Source organism: Heterodontus francisci, chromosome 27 (assembly GCF_036365525.1).
Source record: "Heterodontus francisci isolate sHetFra1 chromosome 27, sHetFra1.hap1, whole genome shotgun sequence".
NCBI lineage: Eukaryota > Metazoa > Chordata > Chondrichthyes > Heterodontiformes > Heterodontidae > Heterodontus > Heterodontus francisci.
The window spans coordinates 70,437,191-70,449,555 of record NC_090397.1 but is presented as its reverse complement, the minus strand read 5'-3'; the positions used below and the strand labels follow the sequence as shown (position 1 = coordinate 70,449,555).

General features: G+C 42.6%; 1 long non-coding RNA gene across 1 annotated transcript in view; it reads right to left on the bottom strand.

The window, feature by feature from the left end:
• Nucleotides 1-4,381: 4,381 nt before the first annotated feature.
• LOC137384901 (uncharacterized) overlaps nucleotides 4,382-12,365 on the bottom strand; it is a 123,165-nt gene continuing 115,181 nt past the window's right edge. Inside the window, exon 3 of the long non-coding RNA XR_010977700.1 lies at nucleotides 4,382-6,122. This is a non-coding gene — a long non-coding RNA (uncharacterized lncRNA). The remainder of the gene's footprint in view (nucleotides 6,123-12,365) is intronic.

The following is a 12,365-nucleotide window of genomic DNA, read 5'->3' as shown; positions in this document are numbered from 1 at the left end:
TCACCCCTTCCCCCCACCCATCAGAGTGCATTCACCCCTTCCCCCCCACCCATCAGAGTGCAGAGTTCACCCCTCCTCCCCCACCCATCAGAGTGCAGAGTTCACCCCTTACCCCCCACCCATCAGAGTGCAGAGTTCACCCTTCCCCCCCCACCCATCAGAGTGCAGAGTTCATCCTTCCCCCCCACCCATCAAAGCGCATTCACCCCTTCCCCCCCACCCATCAGAGTGCAGAGTTCACCCTTCCCCGCCTCAGTGGCACCAGTTTTCCCTGGACAGGAAAGTGAAGGTGCGTGAATGCCGCACGTGACACTGAAGTTTGGGAACTGAAGGTAAGATCTACATGGTTTACATTTCAATTCATGCAGAGATGTAATTTACATATGCTCACTCGGGTGCGGTCGCAGAGCGGCAGAGGGGCCGCCATGGAGCCTCCCCACTGCTGGGAAGTTCGGGCCTGGCAATCCCGGCGTGGGTTCCGTGGCAGACACTGCTGCTCCGATTTTCCGGCCCCCCACCACCACGGAACCCGACGTCAGGTTGCAAACAAAATCCAGCCCAGAGTATTTAACCTAAGGAGGCACAAACCCTGGAGTCAATCAAAAAACAATTGAATGCTGCACTGTGGTGACTTTAAAGATATTGGGCAATGCATTTACTTACTAAACCATTGAGAGGGTTAGTAATCTGCTGGTGAGCCTTCGAATTATACATACTCAGGGAGTGTGCTAAATTATATTTTTCCTAACTAAGGTGTTATATCAGCAGGCAGTGTCTGCCGTGTTTGCTGCCAGCTAGTTCCTTACTTACAAGAAATTAGGTGACACTAAGACCTTGGAAAGATTTTTCCCCTCTATTCCCATCAAGCTACATCATTGCTTTCCAGTCCTTTGAGAATATGGAAGCACATCCTGTACGTGCTTCATTTGCTGTGTATTTCTCTTCCTGCAGGCTGGTCAAAACAATCAAGAAAGGGCAATCAAATTCATGTGAAAAGACAATGGTATTTAAATTATGCCAGTCAAGCCATTTGCCTTACATATCACAGGAGAAATACAGAAGTCTCTGTTATCCTCTGCACTTCAGCTGGTACAGGCTTTAGCCCTATACAGATATCAAGCTGCACATTGTGTTAAAAGTTGCAGTCCGTCTTAATTGGCCAATCAGGAAGTCACAACCTGTGCCCTTGTGATCCAAATATTTCTATTTATCACCCATTCAGCTGTAAATAAAGTTATACAGCACAGAAACAGGCCCTTTGGCCCATCGTGTCTGTGCCAGCCATCAAGCACCTATCTATTCTAATCCCATTTTCCAGCACTTGGCCCATAGCCTTGTATGCTATGAAATTTCAAGTGCTCATCTAAATACTTCTTAAATGTCGTGACGGTTCCTGCTTCTACCACCTCTTCAGGTAGTGTGTTCCAGATTCCAATCACCCTCTGGGTGAAAATTTGTTTCCTCAAATCCCCTCTAAACCTCTTGCTCCTTACCTTAAATCTATGCCCCTGGTTATTGATCCCTCCGCTAAGGGAAAAAGTTTCTTCCTATCTATCCTATCAATGCCCCTCATTCTGCACACTTAAGTTTATAACAGGGGCTGCCCATTTATCAAGCAATTATTATTCAGCAATTATTGAACTAATGAACTGTTTTATTATTCATATTAACAGACTTGCTTTGTTTCTGTATCTGAGAAAACCGAAACTGTTTTTCAAATTGAAGGAATGCATGAATAAATGTTCTACAGTTTTTTATTCAGCAGTTTCCTTTAAAAAATCATGAACTTGTTAAAAGAGGCTTTCATTATCATGGAATACCCTGGTTTCCTCCTGTAATTTCTCCTACCCAACTGCACCCACACACCCTCCCCCCACACCCCTCCCTGCCCCCACCCTGTTCTATTCCTGAAAGCCAGGCAGTGAAGGATAGAACTGGAGCCTAATCTTTACACACTTATAAGCTTTGATTTATAGATTGCAAACATGTAACTCTAAACCCAACAATCACAGTTTCAATCTGCTCCTATATATAGCAGCACAAGTGAACTCCCAGTTAATGCTCATCAACTGGCTACAATTAAATACTCAATAACTAAACAATTAATACTCTCTTCTCCAGAAAGCTTGACAGATGGTTCCATGTAAACTGACTCTAGGTGTACTGCTATTTGTTATGACAGTACTTCTATATTTTTTTTTTAGGACTCCTGTATTTTAGAATTATGGACATTGTTTTATTTGGGAAAATTGAAAAGGATTCCATTGATTTCTTTTCACTGGGGTCATTGAAAGGACACTGAGGGGTCTTGTTTGAAAACAACATTTATTGGAAGTCACCTGTCTTCAGATAAATACCCAACAGGGGCTTTTTGACTTGGGGAGAAGCTTGCAGAGAAGTGACAGGTCAAGATTTATAGGGGCCAGGAGGCTTGACTCTTGAGATAGTGTTTTTGGTTTCACTTTGGACAGCGTGTTGAGGTATGAACTGTTTTGAAGGCAGTTGGAGAAAACCAGCCAAGAGAGCAGTCACCATCAGCACCCTCTTCCATCTCTTTGAGAACATCCTGAGAATCAAGTGTGAGAAATAGAGAAACTGATGTTGCATTTCTCCTGGAAAGGCTTCCAGAAACCCCTGTTGTCGCATTTCTCCTGGAAAGCCTGCTAAACTGATTTGCAACGTTGCCTGAAAAGAACTGTTCTAGAAAGTTCCCAGTGACAGCCGTCTACGTGCATTTGGGACACCAAACCAAAAAGAGACAACTGACATCTTTCCATATCTTCTCTTTTTTCTTCACGAATTTGCAAGTATTTGGCCAAAGTATTCTCTTTTGTCTTTATCTTTTGAGCTCTAAAGAGAAAATCTCTAAATTTCGGTTAACTGGTGTGTCTGTGAGGGGCTAAGGCAAAAAGGGAATTTTCATATTTCAATCTGTGTGTTAATGCTTTGCTTTGTTACTGGTTAAGTCTTGTTTTATAATAAACTGATAATTTTGTTATTTATTAAAGAAACCTGGTTGGTGTATTTTATTCTGGGATCAAGTGTAGAGTTTATGATTGACCGTATCGGTAACTGGGTAAACATTTAAATATATGTTGTGACCTGTGGAGAAGTGGAACTAGAAAAGACAGTGCACTCCTCCCGCTTCAGTCATAACATATTCTAATATTTTGTTAGGGCTTTTTGCATGTTGAGCAAGTTTCACGTTGAGTCTGGAAAATCAGTGTCAGGAAACCATGGTGGAGGAGCGTCACAGGCAACCCTGATCCTGCCATCAATCATCGGCCCATAAATATGCAGGCCCCACCAGGGGCTACTGGATGGTAGTCTAAGAACTCCTGCTGCCTTTTTTTCTCTGCTCTTTCGCCCAGTAGGGTTTTGTCAATTATAATTGAATAACTGCTGCTCTGGTGGCTTATCAACTAACTCAGCATGGAGCAGAGATCAAACCTGAGTCTTTATGGCTTAGTAACCTCACAAGTTGGAGGGGTCATACCTACCAAATAGGAAGCTCTAGTTAAATCACTTTGAAGCAAGTAATATTATCAAACAAAAACAATTCCTCTGAAATTAATCTTTGAAGGTGATTTTAAATGTTATATAAGGACATTTCAGTGGTAACCTATCGAGTGGCAGGGCTGGATGAGGTTGACCAGCCACAGCCACATCAATTGTGGCATTGTAAATACTTACTGGGAGACCGAGCACAGCTAACAGGGATAATTGCCTGTCTCCAAAGGTAAAATGCCATCAATGGCAAACGCATGTGGCTTCCTCCAAAAATATTGGGTTGTTTTAGCTATGGCTCAATGAACAGCATGCTTGTCTCTGAGCCAGAGGATCATGGATTCAAGTTCCACTCCAAAAACATGAACACAAAAATCTAGGCTGACATTCCAGTGCAGTACTGAGGGAGTGCTGCACTGTCAAAGGTGCATCTTTTGGATGTCAAACTGAGGCCCTGTCTGCCCTCTCAGCTAGATGTAGAAGATCCCATGGCACTAATTTGAAGTAGAGCTGTGGAGTTTTCTGATGTCCTGGCCAATATTTATCCCTTAACATCACAAAAAAAAACTCGTTCTTTGTCCTAGTGAATAATCTCCTTAAAGTGTTTTTCAGAATCTGGTGATAAAAGGAAGAGCTACCCATTCAGTTAAGCAGTTCACTGCGTTACAATCAGGTGAGGAGGAGTCACATGGCTCTCCTCTTGCCCTTCTCCCACAACAGGGTTTATTCCTTTTTAAACAGTGGGTGTGCTTACCACTTCAGTGAGTGTTTAACCTTTTACCTTTGTTGTGATCATAAAAGAACCAATCGGACAGGTTTTCGCATGTTTAATCAAGAAAGAGGTGAGTTTATTGCATTTAACCAAAAACCCGAACTAAATAAAATAAAACTACACTATACATTCACTCATACACACACACATAAGAATCATGCACATACACAAATAGATTCCAGAGTGATGAGGGATTGTTTGGGTTGGATTAGAGACCAGAACAATTAAAAATAATATACAGTCTGTAGTGTCTGGTAAGTCAGTTATCTTCCGGCTGTAGTTGTGGTTCCGAAGTCACTGGCTGGTAGAAGTACTTTGCAGATGGTCCACCTGGCTCAGGTTTTTCTTGGAGTCAGTGATGTAGGTGGCTTTCTTCCCCGGGGTCTCTGTCTATAGCAGTGTTAGACTTGGATGTTCTGTAGTCACAGACAAGACTCAAAAACTTGTAGTATATCTGGAGAAAGAGAGAGAGACACACACAGCTCCACTGGGGTCCTGTCTGGTTAGCACTTGGAGCTTGTCTGCTGTATGTAACAAAACTCCAAGTTTTTCACAGCCTGGGGAGACTGTCACATGGTTCTCTCAATCCCCTTCATTTTTAATGAGATCCAAAGTCTAAAACCCAGATCTCCCTCAGGTGGTATTATCAGTGTTTACCCCCAGGAGGGGGTAAAAGATGGCTTTTAATGTCCTGCTAATGAGGGTGATATTGGATAATCTACTCAGTTAACCAAAGCATTGTCCTGGATGGGGTTCTTGTTAAGACATGTGTCTCCAATTCGATGTCCTGGAATGTGAGGGTATTTCAATGTAAATTGCGGTTGCCATCCTCGGCTGCCTGCTTTCCTTTTGTAAAAGTTTAATGTCGGTTTCTAACCGATGAATTAAAAATCCTCATTGGTCATAGCATGTTTCCTTGACAACTGCTTGCTGTGTAATAAGAATTAGTAAACGTAGTCTACTGGAGGAGTGATAATTAACCGATTATTTCAAAGGTACATTGATGACTGGAAAATTATCCTGGAAGATATTCTGCCTATTTAGTAACAGGCAGAGAACTCAATGACATGATTGGCAACACAATGATTTTGCAGTATTACGAATCCTATCAGTTGCTCAGAGTGAAATTTACTGATATCAATAATAATGCTTAACTAAAACAGCAATTAGCTCTCCCTATCCCTTGCCTAGGAAGGAAGGATAATGATTCACTCTCCTGATTGCTGTCCAATGATCATTCCTACAAGGTGTATATGCGTTGGTGTTGTATTTCAGGATTTTTTTTTTTCATTTACTCTGCCGTTCATGGCTAGGTGACACCCTTTACAAGCAGACAGAGTCCATTCTGAATTGAAACTTCAGTTAACGCTGTGTGTGCGATAGCGTGCCCAAATTAACCCCCCAATTCCTGTAAGCCCCTTATTGTAAATACATTGGAGATCCACCACATCTTCCCATCACCTTCAAAGGTCTCAAATAACACTGCTCAATTATCTTATTCAGACTAAAATAATTGTTCAGATTTATTTACAGGTAAAATAAAAAGAAGCAATAAAACATGGCAAGACACTAAACAGCACAGCATTTATAACGGTATAACTGGAATCGGTTGATGAGAGATTAACAAATGCTTTTTGTAAATCTGTTTCTTACAGTACCCTACAGACAACATCTCGTTTGGATGAAACAACCCCTCATTTAAACTTTCTAGAAATGTTATACTTGGATAATGTGAGTTTCAACTTGTCCATGGAGTTCATTGTTCTCACTCCTCGACTGAAAGCTAACAGGCAGAGCTGCAGCTTTATCCTCTTGGGATTCTTTCATGCTATAGCCATTATATCTGAAGGAAGCAAAAGAAACAGAAATGGTAACACTCTACACCTCAGCAGGAAAAGTGGCAACAGCTTGAAAGCCCATAGCTTCCTTCCTTTGGGTCTTCACACTTGGTCATGACGAGACATTACGTCATTACGTCTGTGACCCAGATATGATATTATACGAACATACGAATTAGTGGGGGTACACAGTTTTCATTTTAAGTCCAGATATTAAGAAATATATAAAAGTGAATCAGCCATGCATGATTCCACACCAGTTGAATGAGGACAGGAATGGTCTCAGTTTAATTTCCCTCCCCCAAGTCAGATAAATTGTTGACACTGATTGGTGCCAGCTCCTCATATAACTGAGCATGTTCGCCATACCTGATGTGTCTGGCATCTCCCAAAGCATTTGGCCAGCATGAGGTCTTGGGAACCTGCACACAGTGTGCAAGGCTCATTAAGGCGCTGCACTGTATATAAACAACACCTGTTCCTTTAATGTGACTGGAGTACCTGAGCAGTACCCCAGTTGCTCAGTGCCTATTCAGTGTTGAAGGGCGGTGCCTACTGGTCTAGGCATTGCCACCAGAACCACCAAGCTTCGCTTCATTTAGACCGTAGATCTTCTAACCTTCCCCTCAAAGAGGATCCTTTTATCCGTTGCCATCAACAACCATGTTTTTGCTGCTGGTCCCCAAAGTGGCACCACATGCCCTCAGTGCCTTATGTAGTGGGAGCAGCATTTTAATATTATGGTGACTTTGCTGTATAAGGCAACAACAGCCCCTTTGTCAGCACTGCAATAGTGGCCATGCTGTTTAGCTTTGCACATGAAGACTTGCCTCTTGGGCTAGGTAACAGGTTGCTTGTGCGTATGTAGCCATACTTCACCCCAGGATGGCACATGTAGGAGAGAAAGAAACTGCAAGAAAAAATTGAGGTAAAATACAAAAACACAGGATTTCCTATTACCATCTCTGTAATTCAATAATGGAGTGCCAAGTTCGAGAAAATTGAAACTTAATGCCTCCTTATCAAGAAAGAAGGATAGAAATCAATAAATTTCTTTTTGAAGTGTAGTCATTGTTGTAAGAAACATGGCAGCCAATTTGTGCACAGCAAGCTCCCACAAACAGCAATGTGATAATGACCAGAGTTTGGTGATGTTGGTTGAGGGAGAAATATTGGCCAGGACATTGAATAGAACTCTCCTGCTCTTCCCCTAATACCGCCATGGGATCGTTTACATCTGCCTGAGAGGGCTTCAGTTTATTGCCTCATCCCAAAGATGGCACGTCAAACTGTCCTGCACTCCCTCAGTACTGTACTGAAGTCTCAGCTTAGGTTATGTGCTCAAGTCTGCCTCAGAGGTGAAAAGGGTATCTCTTTCTCATTTGGAAACAGGGAAAGTGGTACAGGAAGAAATTGGGTGCCTCTAGAAGCCAAAGGAACTGAAGGAAAAATTGACATAATTAGAGAAAATGCCAAGTAAAATTTCAAGTCATGGGGATACCTCAGAGAGCTAATTCCACCATTTTGTTGTTAGTTGAAGTGATAATCTGTTTCCAGCATTGACAGTAAAAAGAGTCGCTACTGGGAAAGACGGCAGAAGTTGAACTCATTGGAATATTACAAAGAAGGTGACAAAACAGTAAGATTGTTGAGTCACTATTGATGGGACATAGAGGCTAAGACCAACAGTTTGACTGGGAGCCAAATTAACAGATAATCCTGGAACATGTTCCACAAAACGTTGTGTGGGTCAGACTGCTTTGCCTCAGACGAGGATGTGCACAACTTCCTAAACCTGAGCAGCTTCCCACATTAATTAACAATAGGAATAGTTGGAAAATTCTTTCTCCCAGTGGAGTGTACAAGTTCCATAAAATCAGTGTCAGAAAGAAAGCCTCCATGTCTAGACATTTTACCTCCCACTTAATGACACTGCCTACAATCATTTTTTCTGCAGCTGCTAGGACTAGATTGACAATAACGACACAGTACTAAAGGATAGCTATCATCCAACTGTCAGTGGGCTATTTTTCAATTTGATAACATGTGGTAACTCAATTTATCATTGACGCTAAATTAAAGCCATCTAATGTATGACTTAAGATATAATAGTGCAAATAAAACAGTTTAACAGTAATCTGGATCTGTCAGCCATTAGATGACTATTCTGGGTTGTTACCTGCCAACCTCCCGTGTACAACAAAGAGATGATAATAGTCAGGTCTCCTTGGAGGCCTCTACAGCAGTGGTCAGGAGTTGGCCCCATGACTTTCATCCCGGGTACAATGATATGACTGCCCTGTGCCACATAGCCAAGTACGCTTACGCTGAGCGGAATGGCTCTTCGGGATGCTGGCCTAGAAGTTTGACTAAGCAACGTCTGTTTTTCAGCCAATAAACTGATCTCCTAAGCCTCCAATATGGCGGGTAGGAAGCGCCTGCTAATTTTGAGCTGGAGGTTTGTGCCCACTGTACTGGTAAAGGCTGTAGAATTGGCATGCAGTGCCCAGAACTGAAACAGCAGTTAGTCCTTTCCATATGTAAATGAGGGGCCTGATGCCTGTTTGAGGTTCACTCTGCAACTTTGGTTTCCCTGAGACACCTGCACTGACAAAACACAGGGACCTGTCAGGCTGTCGCCAACAAGGCTATGATTTTAAAATATATTTACCTGAATGTGGAGCCAGGAACAACAGGGCTGCTTGTCCCAACCCCACATTCAAAGAACGTGGGCCGCAAACAGACGTTAGTCTCTCTCCCGAGCATCACCGCAACGTCCCTGCCCTGCTCCCCCCCCCCACCCCCACCCCCTCCTCCTTTCCAGTCATCCCCTTTTGCAATCACCTCCCTTTCTGGTCCCCTGTAACCACTTACCTGATTTGTAACCTAGGCTAGGATTCTGAAATCAATGCACTGGAAGACAGGGAGCCTGTGGAGGTTGGCAAGGATGGGCTGATGAATGAACAAGACTTAGTGGGTGACAAGATGGGGAGCTGCACAGTCTCAGACAAGTTGGCGTTTGGACATGGTTAATCTTAGGAAGCTAGCAAACAGGATATTGGAGAAGCGATTTCTGGAAACGATGGAAGTGTAGATAAAGATTTCAGCGGCGGCATTCATGAAGTAAGGAAAGAGGCTGGTAACGCTGCAGAGGCACAAGTAAATAGTCTTTGAGAAAGATACGATATGCAGAATGAAGCTCATTTCAGGGTCAGCTAGAACACCTTAGTCAGGCACTGTTTGTTCTAGCTAGAGCAAGCAGCCTGAGATAGTGTTGGAATCAGGAGTGTAGGTGTAGGGTTTTTGGTAGAAATTAAATAAGATGGATTTGGTCTTTCTACTGCTCAACTGGAGAAAGTTCTGCCTCATCCACAATTTTAACATCAGCGAAGCAGTCTTAACAAAACAACAGTGGCCTGGAGTCAAAGATGGTGATGGAGAGATAGAGCTGGCTTTCATCAGCGGACAAATGGAACTAGGTCAAAGCAAGATTGCCCCCTTACACACCTCGGGGTGAAACACCTTTACGTCAATCGAACTGAATATCATGTGGGGCGTATAACAGGTGGCCGATGTGTCAATGCCCATTCAGCGCTACTGTTCAAGATAGATTACCACCCATGCGAACTTTGCATTGAATGTATTGTTGCTGTAACACAGTTCATTTACAGCAAGCTAATGTGGCATGGCTTTGCAGACATACTCACAAATATCCTTACATTACTGGCACAAAAACCCAATTTAAGAGTAATGTAAACACTTTATTCAGTCCCAGCTGAGTTCAAATGTATAACCTTTTGGGAATAAACACTTCCATTTATCCAGTATGAAATGACAAAAGCTATATTCCACTGGTCTGATTGGAAATCCTGATCAATAGTCATTAGAATAAGTGAACTGGAGTTGATACAAGTACAATATGAGTCTACTCACCCTAGAAACAGATTTAGTTTAACCCCTCTTACACACAGCAAGAGCAGGTCAGGCATGAATTTGATACAGCCATGACTGTACAAACATATTTATTCTGCATCCCTCATTCCACCTCTCACTGCAGGAATTAGAAATGATCCTGAAGCTTAATTAAAAATTAGGCATTTGCATCATTAAAAATCTAAGAATGTTTAATTTCTATTTGATTTTCTCAATGAAGGAGGTTAAATTGTTTTGGAACTGTACTGATGTTAAAGATAATTAAATATTTTGAACTTATGCTCATTTTTCTTTGCTTAAAAAATGTTGTAGTATATTTAAAAAGGGCACAGTCTTCAACGAACAGTCATTTCCTGTTGTTTAAGGAGGGAGGTGATCTGAAAGAATATGACTCATTTTTGTTACAAGGACATCACTCAAGTGGCAAATATTAAACCAATGACATACAAATGGCTTTATAAATGTTACTTGGGAGTAATGTTCTCTCGTACTAAACAGGGACTGTTGTTGCTGAAGCCTAAAATTTATGAAAATAAAGAATTTAATCCAATGGGTTTTAACCCCAATCTCAGAAGAGTAACTCTGAGTGAGGTAGACAAATTAATACCAAATTACGAATTAAGAAAAAAAGTAAGCTGTTAATGCTCAGTATCTGAGATTAAAAACAGAAAATGTTGGAAATGTACTGTAGGTCTGTCAGCCTCTGAAGGAAAAAACATAGGTTGACATTTCAATTGGACGCTTTTCAACAAATACAGGAAAGACCTCTCTCTATCCAAAACATTACCACAGAATCATAGAATTATAGATTGGGTATCACAGAAGGAGGCCATTTTCCCACCAAGTCCACAGCAGCACTCTACAACAGCAATTCAGTTAGTCCCACTCCCCCACCCTTTCCCAATAACCCTGCACATTTTTTATCTTCAGTTTATTCAATTCCCTTTTGAAAGCCGTAATTGACTCTGCCTCCACCACAGTCTCAGACAGTGCATTCCAGATCCTACACACTCACTGAACTTGCCTCCGCCACACTCTCAGACAGTGCATTCCAGATCCTAAACACTCACTGATTCTGCCTCCACCACACTCTCAGACAGTGCATTCCAGATCCTAAACACTCACTGAACCTGCCTCCACCACACTCTCAGGCAGTGCATTCCAGATCCTAAACACTCACTGAACCTGCCTCCACCACACTCTCAGGCAGTGCATTCCAGATCCTAAACACTCACTGAACCTGCCTCCACCACACTCTCAGGCAGTGCATTCCAGACCCTAACAGCTCACTGCGTGAAAAAATATCGCCTTTTGTTCTTTTGCCAATCACCTTAAATCTGTGTCCTCTGGTTCTCAACCCCTCTGCCAAAGGTAACAGTTTCTTTCTATCTACTCATAATTTTGAACGTTAACATGTCTTTTTTGTTTGGACACTGACGGTTGCTTCATATTTACAGCAAATTTTCTCTTTAATTCAATGGCAAATTAAGGCATATTTGTGATTTGAAAAATGACCATTAGGAATTGTATGTTGGTCAGGAGCAAGAGAGTCTCTTCCCAAGATTCAAACCCATGCTCCAGAGGTGAAAGGGCTGGCTGGTAGCACAATGAACTGTTAGTTGCCCCAAAACGTTTAACATTATGCTAGTTATACTGAATATACTTTGCAAAAAAGACATTGATTTGTACATGGTTACTGAGAATGACCAAATGTGTGGAATTGAATCAGAAGGAGAGGGGAATTATCTCTAAGATCAAAATGGAGCATTAGTCTTCCTCTTGGCATTTCTTTGTGGACAAAGATTTTGGGAAGGTTGTAGTCATTGGCTGCAGGCCCGCTGGTGGCTAGTCAGGCCTATCTGTGACCGGCAGATTCACCCACAGTGGGTACAAGTGAAGGTGTAGACACTGCTGGGGGCAATTGGATCTATCTTTCTCCTCCTCTTCTCTTGCATGCTGGTCCTTCGCTCAGTCTCAAAGGTGTCTGTAGCCCTCCTGATGTAGCATCTCCAGGCATCACGATCTATGGCCTGTGTTTCCCACTGGTGATGGTCGATGTGGAACACAGAGAGGGACTTCTTCAGGGAGTCCTTGAAACGTTTGCATGGGGCCCCTTTGTTCCTTTTACCCATGGTCAGCTCTCCATACAACATGATCCTGGGCAGGCGACTGTCGTCCATCCAGGCAACATGACCCGCCCAACGCAGTTGGAAGGCCTCGATGCTGGTGATGTTGGCTGTTACCAGGACTTCAATGTTTGAGATGTGGTCCGGCCAGCGGAAGCTGCGCCGATGGAAACGCTCTAGAAGGCATAC